This window comes from Lonchura striata, chromosome 9, assembly GCF_046129695.1.
Source record: "Lonchura striata isolate bLonStr1 chromosome 9, bLonStr1.mat, whole genome shotgun sequence".
In the NCBI taxonomy this organism is placed as follows: domain Eukaryota; kingdom Metazoa; phylum Chordata; class Aves; order Passeriformes; family Estrildidae; genus Lonchura; species Lonchura striata.
In genome coordinates, this window is record NC_134611.1 from 6,796,005 (window position 1) to 6,818,688 (window position 22,684).

Below are 22,684 nucleotides of genomic sequence, written 5' to 3' on the forward strand. Positions count from 1 at the left end.
GAACTACAGAGTTCTATCAGTTGTGGTATCACTATACATCTCTTGTAAATAAGGCCTGCATTGTTAATGCTGTCACTGGTGAAGCAAATTCCATAACCCACAGATAACCCAGGCAAGCTGTGGCTGAACTGTACAAATCATCCCTTAACTTGTACTTAAAACTGAATTTAGTCACAGTCATCCAGACTCCATATAGAGTTGAATTGTTACCTGAAAATACGACATCAAATTTTTTCTAAATAAAAAAGGATACAGTACTAGAGTCATTAAAAGCAAAGAAGTGTCTGAAAAAGAATGGAAGAAAACTTGTTTCTGATATTTTGCCAGAGGACAGGGATACAATCTGTCCCTGGAAATCTCTGTAAATCACAGATATTTTCTTTTTTCCCTTTCCCCTCACTTTCTTCTTCTCCTTTTCCCCTTCCCTTCTGGAGATCACCCAGTCCAACTGGATTACTCAGGACACAAGATCTGGAACCATGCTGAATAACAGAGAAAAGAGCATGGCCTAATCTGTTTATCACAAGTTAAATTCAGACTGTAAAACAGAAAGCAGTCTCTTCTTTCCAATTACAACTTCACTTTGAAATCTGCAAACCCAAACTCAATCCTAAGCAACTCTGGCCAGGTGTAGCCAGGTTATCCCAGGAGTTGTACAGGTGTGAGGATAAAGGCTAAAATGGTTCCTTGCATGGAGGGGATATGAGATCTAGGCATTGTTATGGACACAGAAAATTCCTGGGATTAAAACGTTTTCTGGGTGAAGTTCACCCCAAACCAGACTTTCAGGCTAAGACTTACATCTCTCTGAAGCTGGAGCAGGGCTGAGATCAGCTTTTGTGCTGATCTCCGAAGAAGGGGAGAAGGCAATCAAGAAAGAGGGAACCACACAGCAAATGACACTGAAAAGGATGGATGAAAACACATCTCCTGATTTGGCTCCACTCCACAGCTATACAAAGGACTACATTGTCTGGCAGCATTTGTATTTTTTTAATGTTCAAAAATATGCATTTAGAATAATTTTGCTTGATAGCAAATACTGAGGAACACCTGTAAGCTCCCACATAGTGCCTTACTGGAGAAGCAGGTGTGACACTCCAAATCCTGCAGGATCACCTCTCTGTGCACCTCTGTGAACACAGAGTCAGTTAAGGTCATGATTTTGGGGAACACAATAATTCCTTTAGGTCCTTTAGAACTGAGGTTTGAACGTCAGTACTGTACTACCAAGCTGCTGACCTCACAGTGCAGCATTTTATTGATAAGGAACAGAAAACCTGTTTGGAAAGCTTAATGCTTCTGTTACTCTGTGTTTTTTCCACTCTAATTTTGCTTAGCAGTTAACTGAAATCCCCATATTGCTTTCCTCATTCAAACCAAAACCTCGCAGCACTAAGAAAACCACAGATACTGTAATAAGCCGTGACTCATCCAACATCACCCGAGTAGGAATTACACATTTTACTGTAAGGGTATCTAGGCCATCTCTACATCTAACATTTTATCGAGAATAAGGCCAAAGCATATCACTTTCAGTATAGTGGGGAAAAGGAAGTTTTTGTGGTTAAAGCAAAGGCCAATGAGTCAGATGATGTGGGCTCCGTTTCCAGGCCTCACGCAGACTTCCTATGTGACTTCAGCTGAATCTCTTCACTGCTCTGCTCCTCACTTTTCACATCTGTACGAGGGATGCCAGAATGTCACATCCATTCATCTTGGTTTCTCAAATTTTTTGAGACATCTGGGTGGGACATGCAAAGTGTTATGATAACTACCATGCATCTGTTTTTCTGCTGTGAACAGAACCATTATCTGCTTCCGGATGGAGAAGAAAATACAAAGGCCAGCCTCAGGCAAAAAAAAAAAAAAAAGAAAAAAAAAAAGAAGATTTATTATAGATGATTGGCTCATCTCTGATTTGACCAGCACAATCACAAGTAAAACAACTCAAAGGATGCAGAGCACAAAGATTTGGAGGAGTGAACACTGACAGACCTCTGAAATCCCTTGACCGTACTCTAGATTATTGCACTGTGCTGCATCAGATGCAGCAGCCTTTTTTTTCTTTTATTTATAATTCATAGGCATATAATTAAATCTTGCACATTCATTTTGAGAAAGCACAATAGCTAAACCACTAACCCTTAAGCAGAGTCTAGCAGTGGCATTTGGAGAGTCAGCCACACTCTCTCACCTATGCTGGCAAACACATTACTCTGGCTGTGAAGGAAACCACAATGTGGGAAGGAAAGCCTACAAAAGAATGAAAACAGAAAGTGTCTAAGGCCTTGGCAGAAGGACACTAAATAAAATAGAGAGTGGTGACTCATTTTGGCAGTGAATCCACCTCAACCCCTTCAAAGGCTTTGGCAAGAGTCCTCGGAGGAGACCCCAGGCTTTTGCCAAGCCACAAAACACCACAATTATTATCGCAGCAGTCATCAACAAAACAGATTTTGTAAACTGACTTGTTGGCACATAGATTAAAGAAGCTATAAAAAGGAATAACAGCTGTTTGGGTTGCCCTATGCAGAAAGTTACTATATAAAAAGTACTTTTACACATATCATATATACGTACACACAGACACACACAGATGCACATGATGTGTACATGAAGAATATACAAACAAGAAAAAGTGCCAAGAGCTGCTGAAAGATTTCACTGCTGTTCGTGGGAGATAAATTTGCAGGTCTGAAAAGTTATAAACTAAAGAACTGATCCTCTGCTCAGTCCTACCAGTGTCACAATATTCACTGCAGTGTTTCATTAGTTTCAATAGAGTTGTTGCCATTATACAGGAATATAACAACATCAGAATCTACAGATAATAATGGCTACTTAAAGCAAAGTACCACAGACCTAATTCCCTTCCTAAATCAAAAGAAAATTTACTGATGCGTAAATCAAAAGACAATCTTTACATGCAGGAGCCACTCTCATATGTGGGATAAAATGGACCAGAGATAATTTTTAGGATAAGCCACAAGTGTCCTAATGGCTCACAAAATTTTCACATTCAAAGGTTATATTCCATTTTTAAACTAGGTATGTTTGAATATTTATGTAAATAAACAAATTGTCAACTTTTGTAATTGAAAATTAGGTTTGCAGCAGATTATGAAGTTTTGTCTACCTGGATCTCAAACACAAAGGCAAGAATGAACACCTAAATTCAATTTTAGAAATGGTGATGCATATTATGCCAGTGTGCATGCTGTACCTAGGTTTAGTATCTCCTAAACACTGCACTTTTTTATTTAAAACAGTTTAAACATTATTCTTTTAATTCGCAGGTTTTTATTAAAGTGGCAGAGAGATGAAGTTGAGAACATGACACCAATATCCTGTTCCAATCTTTCTTTAAAAGTCTTCACTAAGATTTTTAAACACTAAAGAGGGTTCTCTTTGAGTTTCTACACCAATTTTTTTATTACATCGATAAGCAAGACTTTTCTTGATTTTTTTTTCCCCTTGAATTTGAAGTGCTCTAAATTTTGGTCCTGTATAATGTCAAAATATCCTGAAAAATATTTTAGAGAATCTGGTATATAACTCAATAAATGAATCTGGCTCAATTAAACTCCATGTGCCCTAACCAGTATCCAATACTTTTTTCAGAGGCTGCGTGTCTTAATCTCATCTTTTCACCACAGAATCAAGAGTTCAAATTACATCATTAAAAATAATACCCTAGTCCAAGGAAGTATGATGGAAATATAGGCTGCCAGTGAAAGAGGGTGAATCTGAACTAAAGGGATGTTTATAACCTCTACGAAGACATAAAGGAATAAGTTATGGGAGAAATGTGGATATAAACAGCAAACATTGCTGCAAAAGACATCTGCATCCATATGAATTGCCTCAACCAAATGGATGAAGGCAAAGTAGATTTCAGGGTCCTGCCATTCCTGCAGGAGAAATGATGTGGCCCATCGATCCAGCACTTGTAGAGGATGTGCAATACCGGAGATGAAGCATTTGGATTTAGGTGTGGATCCTGTTGCTGATTTAATACCTCCCAAATGCTGTGTGGAGGGAAGCTGCCACATCACCTGGGATGATAATACTTGATTTTCCACTTTTGACTTAAACGGGAAAAATATACCAAGGTAATCTGAGAGTGAGACTATGAGAAAGGGAGTTTTTACTAATATAATCCACCTGAATGTAGGTATTTGCATTTAAAAAAAGCCTCTCTCTATCATTCTGTTCCTATAACTACAAATATTTTCCAGCTGCATAGAGGACCATTTAGTATTTTCAAAATTATTTGTCCTTAGGCAATCTGTTTAATTTCAAGTGCCATCCAAAAAGTAGCTGGGACTATATTTACTGCTTGCATGCACAGGCAAGCATTTAGCACGGGATGGTCAGCATAAAAATACAAATCCATACATTTAAAGTTCTTAGCTTAAACGGTTTGACTTTTATTCTTATCCTTTGTTTTTTTCCTTTCTTTCAGGGCTACCTTGGACTACTTAATGCATTACACAGGCACCAAATGAGCTCGCACACCAGCAGAAGTAGTGAGTTTCACCTATCCAAGTATTTAAAAAGCTTGCAAGCACACACTTTCTCCTGTGCAGCCCGGAGATCCCTGTTGAGTCTATGCCAAGTCCCTGAAAAGTTGGACACTGCATCCGGTATTTACACTAAGCTAAAATTCTAATCAGCACTAACAGCAGTGTGTTTTAATTCACCCTTACGATTTTATTTCAATCTGCTAAGTAGCACAACTGCCAGAAAGAAACTGCTATAAACTCCAGTAAACAAATGCAGGGGGGGAAAAGAAATATATATATATATATATACACATATATAAAAAGATAATCCTAAACCTGTTGGAGATAAAGTTTGCACCACTTCAGACACACAGTTCAAAAGGAAAGTCTGGAGCTTTGGTCAAAGCTGCACTCTGCTGATTTCTTTCCAAATATCATACCTTCTACACTGGGTTTGCATAACTTTTTTTCCCCCTCAACGTGTTTGGTACTTTTTAGCCAAGGAAGGAAAACGCTGATGTTATTTTACACCGGCTATTTCACCTCACGTCCTCCCCTCGGCAGCTTTCTGCCAAGTGCTGTGAAACAAGAACACAGTAACTACTTGAATCTCTGGATGACACTATAAATCGTAGTGCCAAGAGGCCGGTGCCAAGTCCGGCATCTTCCTTACTTTGGGAAGGAAAACAAAACACACACACACGAGCACAAAAAAAAAGAAAAAAAAAAAAAAAATCGGCAGCAGTAAAATGATGAGAGGTTGGTCACCATTTTGGACCTGTTCAGTGCAGTCAGACCTTGGCAGCCATCTTACAGCTTGGCAACCATTTTGAGAATGTGCCTGGCAAGCTCTCAGAGCTCGCCGACACTGTTTCAACACAGCGCTGGTTAAATATAGTCCAAATTAAACAATACCGTGTAATATCAGGTAAACTTGCCCTTCAGAAATCCACCCTGCAGGTGTTTATAAGTACATCTTTAAAGAGAGACGGACACTGCGCTTGCCATGGGGCTGCCTGGGCCCCTTAACCCTTTCCAGGGCGCGGTGCTGGCGAAGGAGGCACCCATGAGGGAGTCCTGGTGATGGGAACAGGGACCCCACGGATGTTGGGACACAGAAGACGTGTTGCCTTTCGTCACTGTTTAACGAGGCCCCAGGAACCCCACTGGGACCAAAGGCCCCTCCAAAGGAGGAAATGGGATGACAGAGGGACTGCACACAACCACACGTAAACCCGCAGCTGTCGTGTGAGAAAAAACTACTTTTGCAGCTTTAATTTCCTGACTAACTTTTCCATGTGCTTCTCTCCCAGGGACAAAAGGAAAAGTTTGAGGAGAAAAAAGTCATCCCAGCAGCCAGACATCTTTGGAAAGGCTGGTTTATTGAGAGAGCCCGATGGCAGGGTGAGCTGTAAACAAATACTTCCCTTCTTCTCTCCACCCTGCGAGATCAGTGTGTTTTTGGACCAAACGCCCTTCACTCTGACAGTGCCAAAATCCCAAGGAAGGCTTTGTGCCAGATGAAGAAAGGCATGGTTGTCAAAAACAGCTCTGGCCCAGAAGTGCCATGAAGAGCCAAGAGAAGCGCCTCAGTACCACTCGGGGCCAGGGGGTACAGCAAGGTATTCTGGCCATATTTCTCCCAGTATTTTAAACAATCCCTTTGCTGAAGAAGTTCATTTTTCATATTTAATGTAGTGTAAACACATTTAATAACTTGAGGAGGAATGCGGGGTGAGTGTTTTTACAGAACAAACAGTGCTATCTCCAAGACTGCCGCACTAAAGTTTAGTCTACATGAGGCTCTAACTCTGTCGGCCTATTTGAATAAAACTTAAAAAGATAATATATGGGTAAAACCCAACACTTGGAAAAGAGAGTGTGCAAAAAGGCAAATATTTGAAGGTACTAAACAGCATCCAAGTATTAAAATGACATTTTGGGGAAGTATTTAATATCTGAAGACAAATGTCTATTGGAAATGCTTACTACACATATTATATTCTGCTTCTTATCTTGAAATAATTTAGAGTGGAACAGAAAAGATCAAGTTTATGCTCTATTAGCATAAAGTTTAAACTATAAGGGGTTTTTGACCTTGAAGTCTGAATTAAATGATGTCTGGGATTTTTATTCTCCCTCCTTTTTTTTGCCCTTTTGAAATTTTAATCTGGGGGGGAAAAATTAAAAGCCAACTAATTAAGTATAATTTCATAGTGAATGAAATAAATTAATTAAACTATAATTGAAATGACAATATTAAATATGAAAATATTATGCTGGAGTAGATCAGAATAAAGTCTTGACACTGCTGGGTATCTTTTATATTGAAGGACAGTATCTGCAGCTGCATGACGTCAGCTGTGCAGGAATAGTTGGGAATGCATTGATAAATTGCTCCATCGATTCTGTTCTGCTTCACTTACCATAATTATAGCACAGTAATGGATGACATGAGTGATATATTTTTACTTTAGAGAAAAGCCAAGAGTTTGCCTGTTTCTTTATGAGATTAGACCAAATCCTTTCAATTAATACAGCATGATTGATATCTAAAAGTGTACTGGGGTAAGATACTCGCTTCATGTGAACATCGTTAAATATTATTGGTTAAATATTGAGATAGAATTCAAAGAGCAGTTTCAGTGCTTTAAATAACAGTGTCATTTTGGTAATATGAAAGATGTACCATCACAATTTTCAAAGACTTTTCTAGGTCCACTCTAAACATTTTGATTTTCTTATATCTAAAAATCACATTTGCAATTAATATCTATGTAAGGCAGGACAGCTTAAGCATTTTCCTAGGATTCTATGGACACTCTCACTGAAATCTTTGCCAAGGCTACCAACAGATATGTTGGGAGAAAGGCTGGGAGGATTGGACTGTGCTTTTCAAATATATATGGTCCAGGATTAGCTTTCAGCTGCTCTCCACTGAAGCCAATTGATGAAACTCATGTGTAGACCCAAGGACAGAACTTCCTCTAGTGCGAATAAAGACTGAGTAGAAGATGAAATAAAGAGTGATATCTTTTTGTTGCAGAGGAAGTGCTACATCCATCTACCCTTTCTCCAAATTTGCAGAAGAATTACATCAGCAGCCTTCTCCACCAATGACATGTTCTTCAGGAATTAAAGAACTGTCACTCAAGAAGCAAGGGGGCAAACAGGTTCTTGCAGAGATCTGACAAAAGATGAGAGCAGGTGAGGCAGATACACATCAAACCACTGTCACAAAAGACAAATCCATATCATAGGGATGCAAGATGACTCTTGTACCAATGCTTGTAAGACTCAATAAATGCAGAAAAGACCTGCACACTGCTCACAACTTAAACCTCCCTGTCACAACTCAAGCTTCCCTCATGGCTTCAGGTCCTTCATGTCAACAGAGAAAACTTTGGTTGTAGAATACCATTTGTGCAATATTCTTATTATCTTAGCAGTCCTGCTTATGGAAGTGCTAACAAAAGAACCCTGAATGGGAGCTTTTTAATCAATAAAAACTTTCCCCAGCCACTGTACCTTCATGCTGAGTAACTTCTACTTGGCAGTGAGCAAAGAAACCCAACGCTTATGGAGTTTTGAATAATGCCAAAAGTATCTTTGGGAAAAAAATTATGTTACCTCCATGTAGCCCTATCTCACACAGCATTTTTTCAGCATATAGTTAAGAAACCACCATAATAAATTTCTCTAAAAATTTTAACCTGTCCCCTCCCCCAGAGCAGTGAGCTTCTAAGATTGATCTGTACTTCTAACTGTTGAATTCATCCCTTTCTCATGTTACAAAGGCTGTCACTGGAAATAAAGTGTAACTTGGGATGGCAGTGGCAGCTATCAAACCTCCTGACACATTAGAGCGTCTGAAACCCAGACACCCAAGGTTTACATCAGAAAACTCCAGCATGTACTGAACAACTCAAAACCAACTATCGACCTTCCTATTGATTTCTAGTGGGGAAACCAAGACGGGAAAAGCACCAGAAGAGATAGGATTTCTTTTCCTCTCCTCATCGCTAACTTAGTGGCTGCCAAACTCAGGTCTTCTCAGGCTTAAGCCATCAGAGGTTTGTGTTGCAGCTAGCCAGGATGTCTGCCTAAGATAATTCAAGCTGAAAGCAGACAGTGTGCAGTGGGAGCTGATTAGCCACTGACTTCCAACGTGACCTGTCTCAGTCCCAAAAGAAGCTTCTTAACAGTAAGATATGGAAGCTATGGCACAGTTGAAAAAAAAATATATATGGTTATCATTTCAAATAGTATTTGAGGACACCTGACTTTATTAGTTGGACAGTTTAGAGGTGCTTTTTCAACTGGCAAATCCCAAACTCGTCCCTTAAAATATGTAATCATATCCTGCAAAAATAGGTTCAATAGAGATTATTTTCAAAACCCTATATATACATATATAAATATAATTAAGATGAAATAAACATTAAAAACAATTCACACTATGGAAAGAAGGTGTTAAAAAGGCCATATATCTTTCATCTCCTTTTCTTCATCAATGCAATCAGTCTGCTGCATGTTTCAGTAACTTTGCTGAAAGTATTCTAGATTTGCATCCATTTAGCTGATGACACTTTTGACCTTCCATGGAGACTGGGAAAATAATAACTATAGGTGTGATTTTGATGATTCATAATTTAAAAGAAAATATCTCATGTTTGCTGCAGATCATCTGTTCCACTCATTATATTCATCTCTTAGCTAGTATTTTCATCTTTAATTTGGATATTGCATGGCCACAGTTCAAAATGAAAGCTTGGTTCTGAATCCCATGGATTTTGCAGCTGAATCTCAGCCACAGGAACACCCTTTTCCAATTATAAAGTGTATGGTTAGGGTGTAAATCCTAGTGCATATTTTATACTGAAAGTCACAATGTTAGCAAAGCACTCAAGAAACCTCTGAAAATCTTCAGTAAAAACCTGATGCGTTTGTTGTGAAAAATCAGAAGTCTCTTCTGCCTTTAAAATTAGGACTTTGTTGCAATCTCAAGAGTTATACTATCATCTGTTATTTTTAATTTATTATGTTAATGGGCTGCAAGGTCCAAAATATCTGACATATCTGAACTCTTCTGTTGCTCCAGCATTTGTAAAGCTCCAGCATTTTTTACACAGCTCTGCAGGAACAGACCATAACGCCTGGAATGTTTTGATCTTAAGTTTTTAATAACTTTCTTTTTTTTTTTTTATATGCTACATATTTTACATGTTTTATTGCAAAATTCACTTTGCAGCTGTTTATCCACTTTAGAGGGTTCTGCTCATCTCCAGGTCCCTGAAGGACAAAAAGTGAGGTGCCAGCTCCCAGCAGCAGCTGTCCTGCTCCAAGCGGGTGCTGCCCAAGTGAGAGGCACCCCCATCTTCCTCCCCAGAGGAAGAGGAGGCAGAGCTTTGGGGCCATGGCCAGGACACCCGGGAAGCAGCTGCTCTCTGGGCAGCCCCACAGACACTTTACAGCTGCTTTCTTCACGGCATTCCCAAGAAAGTGATGTGACTCTCCCCAGGCGATGAGTCCACCTTCTGCAATACCAGGATCAAGTTGCACTGCACTGGAACAGCCAAGCTGAATCAAGTCCTCAGGACTCTCTTTTTCACAGCAAGCGGAAAAATACAAGCACATACATTCATAAAGCTGCACCAAACTATTATGTAAATGCTACATGTTGGAGTGGGTATTTTAGTTTTATGGTGGGACAGCAGGAATAAGCTTATAAATCTAAGGCCCGGGGTCAATGCTTAAGCAGAGATTACCTCTAAGCTTTACTTACACATTCTATTTTGGCCCAACAATTTGCAATGTATTTCTGGAAAAGAGAATAGTCCCAGCTCATTCCTGCTGGGACAGGCACGTGGTAAGATGCATCTTCCTGAGTTGTCTGGGGTGGCACTTAAGAAGGGCTGGCAAATTCCTGTCGGAGCAGTAAAGACGGATCTGACTTGAGCTGTGGTGGGGATAAAGTAAATCTGCTCGGCTTCAGGCCGGCACTTTTTCTGGCTTGTGACACCGGCTTTCCTGCAGCCTCCCTGCTATCGTACAGCTCGTCATGACCCTCACCCTGACAGCTTCGCCTCCAGCCAAGATCCGTGGCAGCTCCTTCCAAAACAAACCAAGACAAAGTTGCTCTGGAGCAATGTTTTTCCTGAACTGAGCGCGGAGCGACTCTGCTTCCACCCACGTAGTAACCCATCCACATGCCCAGCAGACTGTGACCAAAGCACACAAAAATGCCAGTTGCCAAAAGGGAGTCCAAAAGCTTAGATCAAGAGAGAAAAATTGTGCAGGAATTACAAAGAAGTCTCAAGACAACTGGCAAACTACATCTGCACACCCCCCTTTCTTGAGGACATGAGTTACAAATGTTGCTGTCTGAAATAGGGCCTTGTACGCTTCCACTGGCATCACCAAGCTCACAAAATAAGGCTGTAAAATAAGAATAACCTTTTAACAACACAATGTTACTTGAGGAATGAGACTCTCCCTACACAGAAGGTATCAGAAGGGATCATCAAAACATTACGATAGATACTAAAATGGAATTCCTGTTAAGATGTTAACTTACATTTATACATAAAGCAGCCTATTTAAAGCATGCTTGTTAAAATTCACAGTTATTTCACTGACAGGCATTCAGAGAGCATCGTAATGAAGTTACATGGTAAAAAGGCAACTATTTTAAATAATTCTAAATGCATTATTTACTAGAAGTTAACAGTAGAGATTGAGAAGCAGCTCATGTGGATTGCTGGATTTTGTGCTCTAGTGGTAAAGAAGGATATGACAGCATGTTTGGGCAGAGGAATAGGAATGTTTGAGGTCTCCAGCTGCAGAGTTTCAGGGTTGAGTTAGTGAGCACAGGCCGGAGATTACCCTAACTTGGTTAACCCAAAAACCCGCCGGAGGGAGATTGCCATCCTGCCTGGCAGGGCTCACTGGGACGCACTCTCTTGAGTCTCTCAGGAAAAAGAAACAGCTCCCAGTGATAAGCATTATGCAAAACCCCGTTTTTAGCACTTCAGAAGTAGGATTTCTGACTCTGCAAACTCCAGACCATTTCCCGGAAGGAAAGACAGTAAAAAGCCTATATTTGGAAACCATTCCTCCGCATACCCCGTAAAAAGAAGGGTGGAGGCAGCCATAAAAAGGAGGGTTGATACATTTATCTGCTCTCTTTTTTCCTCCTTGGACTGAGAGGCACATGAGAGAAAAGGGAGCGGGATCAAGTCCAAAGAACTATCCTCTTTAAGGATACACTACGTGGTATCATCAGTGAGTCTCAGCCAATATTGGCTAACAGTCGCTGTCTGTTTGCCAAGCAGAAGTTTGCCATGTTAAACTGTCACTATAATGCCACCTTGAAGAGGCGTTATCATCACTCTTGCGATGATACACGGCAACCGTGAACGGAAACTGAGGCCGGAGCTCACACATCTGAACAACAGACGATCCTGGTGCCATGGATAAGTAACCCAACAGACAGCCCTGCCTGCTTATCACTGCCACGAACCAGGAGCTCCCTTTGAATGGACACTGCAGTAAAAATTGTACCAGTTTATGACTTTAAAATATGGCAATTACTGAATTTTATTAGCAATACTGAGAGTACAGAAACCCATTCTACTATTTCTCTAAACTTACTTTTTCCCTGCTCTGAGTAGTGTATAGAAGCACAATAGGAAGCCACAAAATCTCTTGTGCATCTCATGGAATTGATACTGACATAAAACATTGACAGAAACTCATTCCGAAGGCCTCTTGCCTTAGGATCTTCACAGGTAAAGGACAGGGAGACAGCCAGCACAGGGGCCACAAAGCAGGGGCTCAATTTCCCCTTTAACTTGACTCGCCTTGGTATTGAATTAGGCATATAAAACCTGGGGAGAGGGGAGCATGACACCACACAGAAGTGCTATATGCTGCTGCAGGCACGGCTCACCATATGGGAAAGCACTTACAACAACATAGCTGCACAGTGCAGCCAGCGCTGCTGCACACACTCCTCGTTAACATGGCAAAGTTATAACATGAACTTACAGAATGCAGAACCTGAAATTTGATTAGATACGGGGTGGGAACTTTTTTTATCTTTATTTAATAACAACTGTATAATATTGACCTTAGTAATTACAGTCTGAGAAAGCGAACTTCGCATTAACGGCACCGTATTGATTTTGCAAAAGTACAAAAGTACTTTTATGCCTTAGAAAGGTTCCAGTTACCACATTTGAATGACCTCGGGAGAACAGTGTCTTGGAGAACTGTATTCTTCATTCAGTAGTGCTCCTAAGTGTACCCCTAACTGCTGTACTCACAAGACCTAATATTTAACAACCTGATAAAGCCTCCTCTGTCATGCCCTCAGCTCCCTTTGACTCAATACTTTGCAGAGTTGGAGTCAACTCTAATGGGCCAAATGCAATTTCACTTATTAAAACAATTTATTCAATATGCAGTACATCAGTGAATTAATATATTATTCACCAATATGTTCTGAACTATTTAGCCAGCTGTATGAAATGTTTCTAATACACTAGCTGACATTTTTTTAATTACACAAATACTTTGGGTAGCAAATAACTGTTCGCTATTTGGCAAGCCCTACAAATTATATACGGTTAATTATATTCAGGTTGGTATATGGGTTATAAATAACTGTGATAAAACTGATATCAATGCTGACAGAATTTTAGTGGAAATTGACATTTTTCTGTACTGAAGTAACTGAGAGCTAGGAGCAGAAATACTGCCTCCAGAAACACAACTGTAAATTAATAAATTGTGCATGTGCACAAAGTGACTTATTATTTTAACACACTACGTGTTTTTGCTCCTCCATTTTTATTAATTTCATGCTTTGCCATAATTTATGTTCTGTTTGAGAATTGTTTTTCTCTCCTCTTTTTTGGAGTGTTGTTCAAGTTACTGACTTTAAAAGTTTTTCACAGGTAGATCCTCCAAAGACTTATGCTTGCCTGCGAATCCCAAACTTTAACTACCAGCTCTCAAACATGCAAATCCGTGTGAGCAGTCACATACTGCTAACTGGAGCCCAAGTATTAATCCAAGCCCTGGCACTGCTGGAGAACTTATGCACCCAAAACAGTCTGGGCTGTGACAGGGCTGTCCTCAACACCCTGCAGTCATTCACATTCATTTAAAGGTTATCAGTTTTATAACAAATTAAAATTTAAAGACAAAATTCTAAGAAGCTGTGGAGCTTGTGTTGTTTTCCATTACAGTCCTTAGCCACCCTGTGGAGTCAACCCTGGTTTGCCTCAGTGTAACCACAGCAAAATTTGTTTCAGGCTCTGCCTTCTGCAGAGACAAACCCTACCATCTGCTTGGGGTTCAGCTACCCAGCTTCCTTTCCTGAGATTCCCTGAAGTAGCAACCTGAATATCACACCTGTTTATCACGACAACTCCCTTTAACAGATCCTTCTGTTTCCCTGTCCTGACTATTATATCTGTTAGCATCCTGCAGCAGGCATGGGGAACATGACCCCTTCCTGCACACGAGGGAAGAGGCTGAAATTTTTTAAGCCATGGTGATGTAGCCTGTCACCAGGTGTGGATTAGTTGTTCCAAGTCAGTGCATGTCACAGTGCTTTAAGGATGTGTGGAGGCACGAAGAAATCCAACACAACAACATAGATTCTCAACTTACCACATCCTCATCTCAAACTGTCATGCCTGGAGGGACCATTTCCCATGTTATGGTATGTAGTAAAATACAAAAACAACAACAAAAAAACCCCAATAGAACAAAACAAGACAAAAAATCTAAAGGGAAATGGATACCTTTTGCGAAAGAACTATTACTAAATGGAAAGTCAGCAGGGGGGTGGGGGGAGCAGGGGCAATGGGAGGAAAGAAAAGAGAAAAAAGAGCAGATTCTTCAGTAGGGGAAGTTTCTCCTGTTAATTGGCAGTGAATCAGTTACTAAATGACATGCCTAAAATCAGGTGGTGGATTATTGGAAATTAAATCTTTGTCCCAGGAAAGCCAACGGCAAAAATCCTATTGATTTCAATGGGAGAGGGTTGTCTCTCTGGACTTAACAGTCAATCATGCAGAATTGGCAACAGCATCTGAACATCCCTGTTTGTTATTAGACCACGGAAATCCATTTTAGTTTGCTTCATCTGCACTTGTGACCAGTGCACCAGCACTTTTTTTTTTTGGCATGGAGGTGCAAATAAGCAGAGTGGGTTCAATTTTTCAACCCAAGACACATGAATTAGAGCTTTGCTCTTTCTCCCAAGCATTTCAGAGACCATTTTCCCCCTGAAAGGCATGGGCAGCCTCACCGCTAATGGGAGTGCTGTGTTTACAAGCAGAGGGGAACTAAGCCCTTAGTGTTTTTGCATATTTGCAATACATTATGTGGTTGGGATGGGAGGAAGGTTTGTTGGAAGAGAAGGTGAGAAATACAGGAAGAAAAAAAATACCTGGTCCTCAGAGGCTGGAATAACTGTGGAGTATACACAGTCCTCCTTTTTCTCAGTCCTTTTTCTCAGAATGGTTTTGTTGAGAAACAATCAAACTAAACTGCGGATACTTAACATTATAAATATAACACCGTAGTATAATGCTCCCATTTAACAACTTTCCACGAACAACCCTTCAAAATTTAAGTGCTTGGAAATTCTTGGATGACAAAGCTGCTATTTACAACTAATCTTTTTATCTGAAGGCAAAACTGGGTCCAAATAAATAAAGAGACAACAAGAGAGTAACAATGTAGAAAGAATGTGGGTGTGCGTCACGCACACCCACACCGAAAAACAATAAACAGATTTACAATGGCAAAGCGTGTGATAGGAGAGATACCATTAATATGGGGACCAAAGCCCATCACTTAGATTAAATATGATATGGAAATCGCCACAGATTGATACAAGGCTGAGTAAACAAACTGTAGTGGGTATATTTGTCCAGCCATGTATTAGTGCAATGCACAAAATGGGACCCAGTGAACACTTAAAGTGAAAATTTGTGACCTGTTAGTATCCCCAAAATGCCCATAGAACATTATTCTCCCTTTTAACCTTAATTTTTATTCTCTGTCTCAATTTCTGCTTTGCTTCTCCCATCATAGCCCAAGTTACCTATGCTGACAGCCATAGCAGGCCAAGGTAGCACAGATGGGGCGGCTGCAGCTGCATCTCACCTGCCAGACTGCAAAGCCCACCGGGACACTTTCCCACTCCCTTTATGTCTGTCTTTGTGCATTTGCAACAGCGCCTTTCCCTGGGCCTTTATCGAACATGTCACCGATGCTGCGCGACTCCGGCTCTGACGCTCCGCTAACAAGTCACAGATCCGCAACGTGTTCCGCCACGGAGGAAACCCAAGACAGGCCCCTCCAAAAAAGTATACCTTGAGCATGTCAGCGTGGGCTCTGATTTAAAGCAATTCAATATGCCTGGCTCCCCAAAGGCAGCACGCCTGTAGGGACAAAGAATACCTCAATGCAACTCAACAGCAAACCCTGCTGGATTAAATCGCAGGGCCGGTGGGCTCCACGTTTGATCTTGGGCTGCCTTTGTTGGAGCAGCGAGGGTGCAGGTGGCGGTGCGGGAGCAGCACAGCTTTCAAAGCGATGGGAACAATGTGCGACGAGCCGAGCACGGCAAAACTTCCCTCGTAAAGTTGCTCGTTTCGGGCTTCATGGGAAACTTGGCAAAGTTTCCCTCGGGGCTCAATTTTTTTTTTTTTTTTTTTTTCTCAAAAGCCTTAACCTCCCTTCCTTTGTTTAACCTTCAATTTTGTGCCTAAAAAAATAAGGGAGGGTGTCAGTTTTTCCACGCTTGGCTTTGCAGGCTGTGAAAAAAGTCCTGCTGCCACCTGAGCGGGGGATCGGACAGGAGGCAAGATGCCTGCGTGCTCTCGCTTACTTCCACGAATAATCCCACCTGCAAATGGAGAAGTTGGGTTTCAAATATCAGGCCCTCAGGTTCACGGATCTTTTGAAACGAAGCTGTGTCAGATTTATGGCTTCGGTGTGCGAAGGGAGGAAACCGTGGCCATTTTGAGCGAGTTCTGCCTGGAGCTTTCTGATCTGAACCCCAGGCTCTGCTTCCAGATCGGAGCACAGAAAGTTTTTGTAACGTCTGTGCTCGCCAGAAAATACTTGTCCCTCCGTAAAGCGAAGCAGGCAGTGAGCACATGTCCCAGAGAAGCACGGCTGCCTTCCCCAGCCTGCAAATGCAGCTCTCCCACTGTATTTATCAACAGCTATAAAGCGAGGGAAAGTCCCTACATTATCCCATTCCCAAACTCCTTTCCATTAAAACAGAAGACAATTCCCGCAGACTGCACTCCCTTTACTTTGGATGCAGTTAAAGATTTTGCTGGCTCCTGCACTAAAACTTCCCATGCTGTGTTTACTGAATTGAATATAATCTTTTTTTTTTCTCCCTACCTTAATTTCAATATTTAGAATAGCTTAATTATATCTGATATCTACTAAATGTTAAATTGCTGCCATGGATACTGTACTTGTTTTAGGCTTTGCCCACAACCCAAAATGTAACTAAAGATTAATAGAATGCTGAGATATTTTTGGCTGCGAGTGAAATTTAATGAATAAACATTTAAATAAATTACCCCAATAATGAAACAATATGCCATTAACGCCTGAGTTATGCTAAATGCTTCACTTCTCTTACAATTCATGCAAATACTCGGGAAAAGAAATTATAGTGGTGAACTACATTAAACAAAATCCTGCCTAAACCCCACCCGTAAAACAGTGTCTCTACAGTATTGGGAACAAAAACTGTGGCTTGTCAGTCAAAGTGTCTAACTATGGCATATGGGTAAAGGTTTCAGTCTGCTATCTCCAGACTCATCTTATGGCCCGGGTTCAACGCTACTGAACCGCTCTCTAGACAAAAGGCGAACTCATTGAAAATGGGTGCTGCGAGCTGTCTGGTCAGGGCGGCCGCGCAGCCTGCGTCTGGATGCACACAAACTACTGGCATGGGGGAAACGCAGCGCGCTTTGGAGGGCTTTAGAGTTTCCTAAGAGCTGAAAAAGAAGCAGCCTGAAGGTTAAAGCTGGCTAGTCAGAATGGCATACTTGGCTGCATATATAGCCAGGTGGCCTGGGCATATTGGCAAACAACTGGCAAACTGCCCAATACATATGGCTTAGATTGCTTTGCTCTTCCCATGAAGCCTTCTTAGACTCTTGAGCAAGCATTCATTTTAGAGCAAAACGCATCCAAGTGTTAAATAAAATCATCCCCTAAATATACTGCATGTAACCTCTTCCTTTAAATAAGAACGAGATAACTATATTGAAATCAACTAATGATATTTTTTAATGAATCCTTGCATAAAAGTGACACCCCCCCGCCCCCCCCCGGGCCTTTCTCTAAGTGGATTTGCCCTTACTTTTGTTAACTCCTGAAGTACCAAACATGCCATTTTTTCCACACGTTCTCCTTTTGAAGGGTAACTACTCTTGACAGTATTTAAGCTCTTAGCACACCAGAACTTGCATTTGTAGTGAGGCATCAGGCGCTTGAGTAGTGCCTTGACCATGTCCTGCACTGCTGCCATCACACAGATGTTCAGGGCTTCTCCCAGTTTCCCAACTACTCTGTGGCTTAAGCAGACAGTTGCCTTTATTAAATCTTAAATCACATTTTGCTCTTGAAGAGTGCTTTCCCTTAAAAACTTTCAAGTCAAGTCCCAATAGAAATTTCAAAATTCAAGCAACACACTTGACACATACTCCAGAGCAAGTATATGTTTAAGCATCAATCCTACAGCACAAGTCCTTGTGCTAAGGCTAGTGTAAATACTGCATTAAACATTCACAACAGCTTTGGGGAAAGGGCTAAACATATTTAAACAATTAACACATGCCGAACTCTAAGCCAGTGCTTACATGCTACTGCCTCAAAGCAGAGGTTGTGACAAAGGTAAATTCTTCTAAATTAAAAGCAATGGGACTCTGGTTGAAAGCTCAGTAAATGCTTAAGTGTTTCGCTGAACTGAAGCCTCAGTTAATGAGGAACAAGAAATAATTCTCCTCAGTTCCAGGAAAAAAGTGTGCTTGCTGACCCTCATCCCACTGAAACCCATTTCTGTTTCACAAGCTGGACACTGAAGTTTTGAGTGTTGGGAGTGAAATTAAGACAATAGCCTCAGTTTTGTTTTAATGGACTGCCACCTACCATTCTTCAGCTTAAAAAAGGCCAAAAAGAGAAAACTACAAACTTTTCCAAAAACTGCTTTAAGAGTTAAGAGTGAATTACCGTTCCTGGGTCACCTACAAGTCATTCCACATTCATAATGAATATATACTGATGTTTTTTTCATTAAAATGGAGGTCATTTAAACATTTTAAAGTCATGTGTGTCACCTGCTAGAAAAAGTAAGTTCTACTACTCCAGGCTTTACAATCTTCATCTCAGGAAGGACTAATACACACAGCAGAGAGGGATTCGGAGCTGCCTTCAGCCCAAGTTTCCAGCCATTACCTCCATTCAATCACTTAATCTCCTTGTCATTTTGGGGTTTTGATAGGGCTCCCTTCCCTCTATTCTTTGCTTGTTTTGTATATTTGAAGTATGAACTCATCAGGTCAAGGAGTAGTTTACTTATATAGATTCTTATTTATATAATGTCTACGTACAAGGAGGATCTGACCTTCACCAGCACCCCTATAAGCCATCATAATATAAATAGCGTACATTATTTACTTAACTTCCTTGCTTCAGTTTCTTTAAGGGGGGAATAATATTTACAGGGATGTTGTGAGGATTAGCTCATTACTTCAAGAGCCTTGAAGATGAAACGTGCAATGTAAATGAGAAATATCAAGTATCAGCGACACTGATGAAATTATCATCACCATTGTTAAGAGCTGCATTCAAGAGTAAAATCGGGAGAGAAACATGTCTTTCTGTAAAAGCACGTTGCTATAGGCCAAAACACGATGACCTTGGCGCCATCTTTTCCTTCACCTTCCTCATCCCCCTCCTCACTGGCAACGAGCATCATTGGGGGCTTTATTAGAACGTCTCCACGCCAAGTTGGACATGCTCCAGGCAGAGCTGTCCTCGGCCAAGGGCAACATGTGAAGTGCTCTCAGACAACTCGGATGGCCTGGATGGAGGAAGAGAGAGGGCGGAACAAACAAATCGGGGATTGTTGTTTGTCCTGCGCTGACTTGGTCGCCTGAGCACTTGACAATTATGAATTTCTCTCAACGGCGTGAACTGGAGACTCTGATGACGGCAGCAAAGGGGAAATTTGTGCCTTGAATTCCCTGCTGCAGGGAGCTATTAGTATGGATTATACGTGCTGCTGCAATTTGTACTGGAGCTGCAACACGGCTCCTAAACGTTAAGATGGACCAACGCTAATCTGTTTTTCTTGTACCTTTATCACTTGGGTAAGGAAGATCAAAAGCATTCCGGGCACTAGGGATATTGAAATTCTGCATCCAGATCTGACTACATTTGGCAAAGGATCTGTGGGCCAGATCTTCACTGAATTTAGCAGTGTTACTTCATTTAATGATGGAGACATTGTTATTGGGGCAAATCAGAGCTCTGAACCCCTTACCACTGAGCTGGCTGAAATCTGACCATGATGCACTTGGACACTGAGCCCCAAATGCACTTCCAGGACAGAGTGGGAGACGAGGGAGACTGCTGAGATTTGCAAGGCAAATGAAAGAAAGCCTTTAAGGGAAGAGTAGAGTTACCAGTCCTTAGACGTAACACAAGTACGCTGAATCAAATCAGCGCCTCAGACTGAAATTGGCTTTTTACCTGGGGAATTGGAACAAACTGAAAAGTCAGAGCAAAATGGGAAAGGGGTAACAATATGGGAGCCCAAATGAAAGATTTGCTCGGGTCACTCGGAGCTGACCCACACCTCGGTCCCTGCTCCAGAAACACCGACGCACTCGTACGCCTTGTGCCAAGCCCACGAGCTGCCGGCAAAGCGCTGCGAAACCAGGCCACCGAGGGCTTGTCTACCTGGCAGGGTTTGTCCACCTGGCAAAGGGCACCAGAGGCACCAGCAGGGTCTGCCAGAGCTTGTTTTGGTAGCAGGAGCGATCCTGGTGCAGCCCTTCCCTGTGAGGCAGAGGCTCACACCAGAGCTGCGTGTGATCTCATTTCCAGTAGTTAAGTGAAGTAAGTGCATAAGTATGCAAGACTGGGGCCCTGGAAACCATGAAGAAACTGGGTTTCTCTTTTTATTGCAGACAAATGCAGCGCCTGTGGACTCTTGCAGCAATGCTTCTTTTCCCCAGAGAAGGACCTGGTCCTGGGATTTTATATTTTTCTTAATAGATAAATGATTCTGTAAGAAACTTTTCTATAAAAATAAAGACTTGGGGGGGGGGAAGTTGAAAATATTGCTTAGCTAAGTAAATACACAGATTCAAAGCATATGGATAAAAATGAGTGTTACTATAAACACGGAGCTTGTTTTTAAAAAGAATTTTGGAAAAAGATAAACTTTTTCTAACTGTATTTTGATTAAAGTTTTGAAGCTGTTTATTGTAAGTAATTGCTTTTCCTCAAGGAAAAACAGATGTATAAATGCAGGAGTTTGTTTCTTCTTCTTTGTGTGAAAGTACACATGAAAAGCGTTTCTGGAAAAGAAATACTAGGGCTGGAATAGTTTATGTCATTGTAAAGATAATAATAAATTAGGGCTTACTGTGCCTGTAAAAGTAGAGGAGATGGTTTCTCCTGCCGGTTCTCACACAGGCAAACTTTCAGAATTCTCTTAGCTTTAACATGAAGAAAATTACAGAGACTAAAAGTTATGCTAAGAGCCTCAGAAGTTTTGGGGTTGGAAGGTTTTCTCTTTTAATTTTCATTTTTTATTTAAAAAAAACCCAACAAAACCAAAAACCAAACCCCATCTTTGAAAGTATCGATTCCAGGGTCCAGGGCTGAAATGTTCTTTGTCCGTATCAGTGCTGGTTTTTACATTTTAAGAAAACTTCTCTGGCTCCTAGAAAAAGCAACAGTGCTTCTGGCCCTGGGCTTCAGCAGAATCCGGCCCCAGAGCTCATCCACCTTTTTCTGTGAGACAAAAGGTTGTAAAGGAGGCCAAAAGCTCAACGCTTTGATACCGTTCCCAAACATATGGGAATGTACGGCTTCATGAAACTGCATTTAGCAGATGTTTAAAGAAAGACAACTAACAGATCCAGAATGTAGTAATGAGGAAAAAAGACAATGTACATAAATTCAGCTGCATGTCTCTTTATAGTGCTACCAATGCCCCGGAGACAAAATGCAAATGAGTCAACTTATTTGTAATATGACACTCTCCATTCTATATTTAATATTTTAGGTCATTACTAAAACTGATTTTCTTCTGAAGTGATTTTTTCTGGCACCTAAATGGAGGGAGATTTACACAGTCTGCAGTGTATTGTACTTTGTCAGTTCAGAGAGTCATGAAAAAACCCCTTCGACTATCAATTTCAGATTTCCAAAGTAAGCGAAGAGGCCCCGTGCAGGCTCAACACACAACTCCTGTACCAGGCCTGTCCTGGAAACATCTTTTTTTTTTTTCATTTTGTGACTTCTGAGCCCCAAATTTGAGTTGTAGATAGTTTTGGAGCCCAAAGACCAACTGTTCAGTTTAGCAAACCAACAATGTCTGCTCATTTTGTCCCAATCTTTTCAGCTTAAATATTCACAATGTGCCATTATTACTGAATCATTATCTGCCTTTAGCTCTGACAACAGCATCATAAGGGCTATGAAAGGCTCCTTTCTTCTCATGATTAGTCTCTAAAACATTTCCTCATCTTACAGTGCTTTGCAGCCTCCCAGAATGCACCGCTCAATTACAGTGCTGAAATTAACTGTATGCCACTCTTATTTATTGATAAAAGAATAATCAAGTGCTCCAGCCCATAGCCTGCTTTGGCCACAGGTTTTATATCAAGTTTCAAGTAATGCGTTTTTTTTAACTCTTTGAATCCTCTTATAAATGGGTGGCATTGTCTGCGGCGCGGTGACAACATTGTGCCGCTCGCTGCGGCGCCCAAGATAAAGCCCCCTTCATTTGCGTGGGGTAATCTTGTTGAAAATAGTCGCGTATGGCTGACACTTTAAAAATTAATCTTGAAAGGGAAGAGTTTGTTTGGTTTTTTTTTTATCAC

The 22,684-nt window shown here is 41.1% G+C and overlaps 1 protein-coding gene and 1 long non-coding RNA gene across 21 annotated transcripts in view; one reads left to right on the plus strand and one right to left on the minus strand.

Annotated features, from left to right (window-relative positions):
- Positions 1-22,684, minus strand: part of NFIA (nuclear factor I A) — a 349,636-nt gene that overhangs the window by 134,113 nt on the left and 192,839 nt on the right. The window lies entirely within an intron of this gene.
- Positions 5,474-10,285, plus strand: LOC110477149 (uncharacterized). 2 transcript variants are annotated; one of them, XR_002466541.3, is made up of 4 exons: positions 5,474-5,737; positions 5,822-6,130; positions 7,555-7,715; positions 9,760-10,285. It is a non-coding gene; the product is annotated as an uncharacterized LOC110477149 (long non-coding RNA). The 2 variants fall into 2 exon arrangements; XR_002466540.3 differs by lacking the exon at positions 9,760-10,285 and having other exon boundaries at positions 7,555-8,030.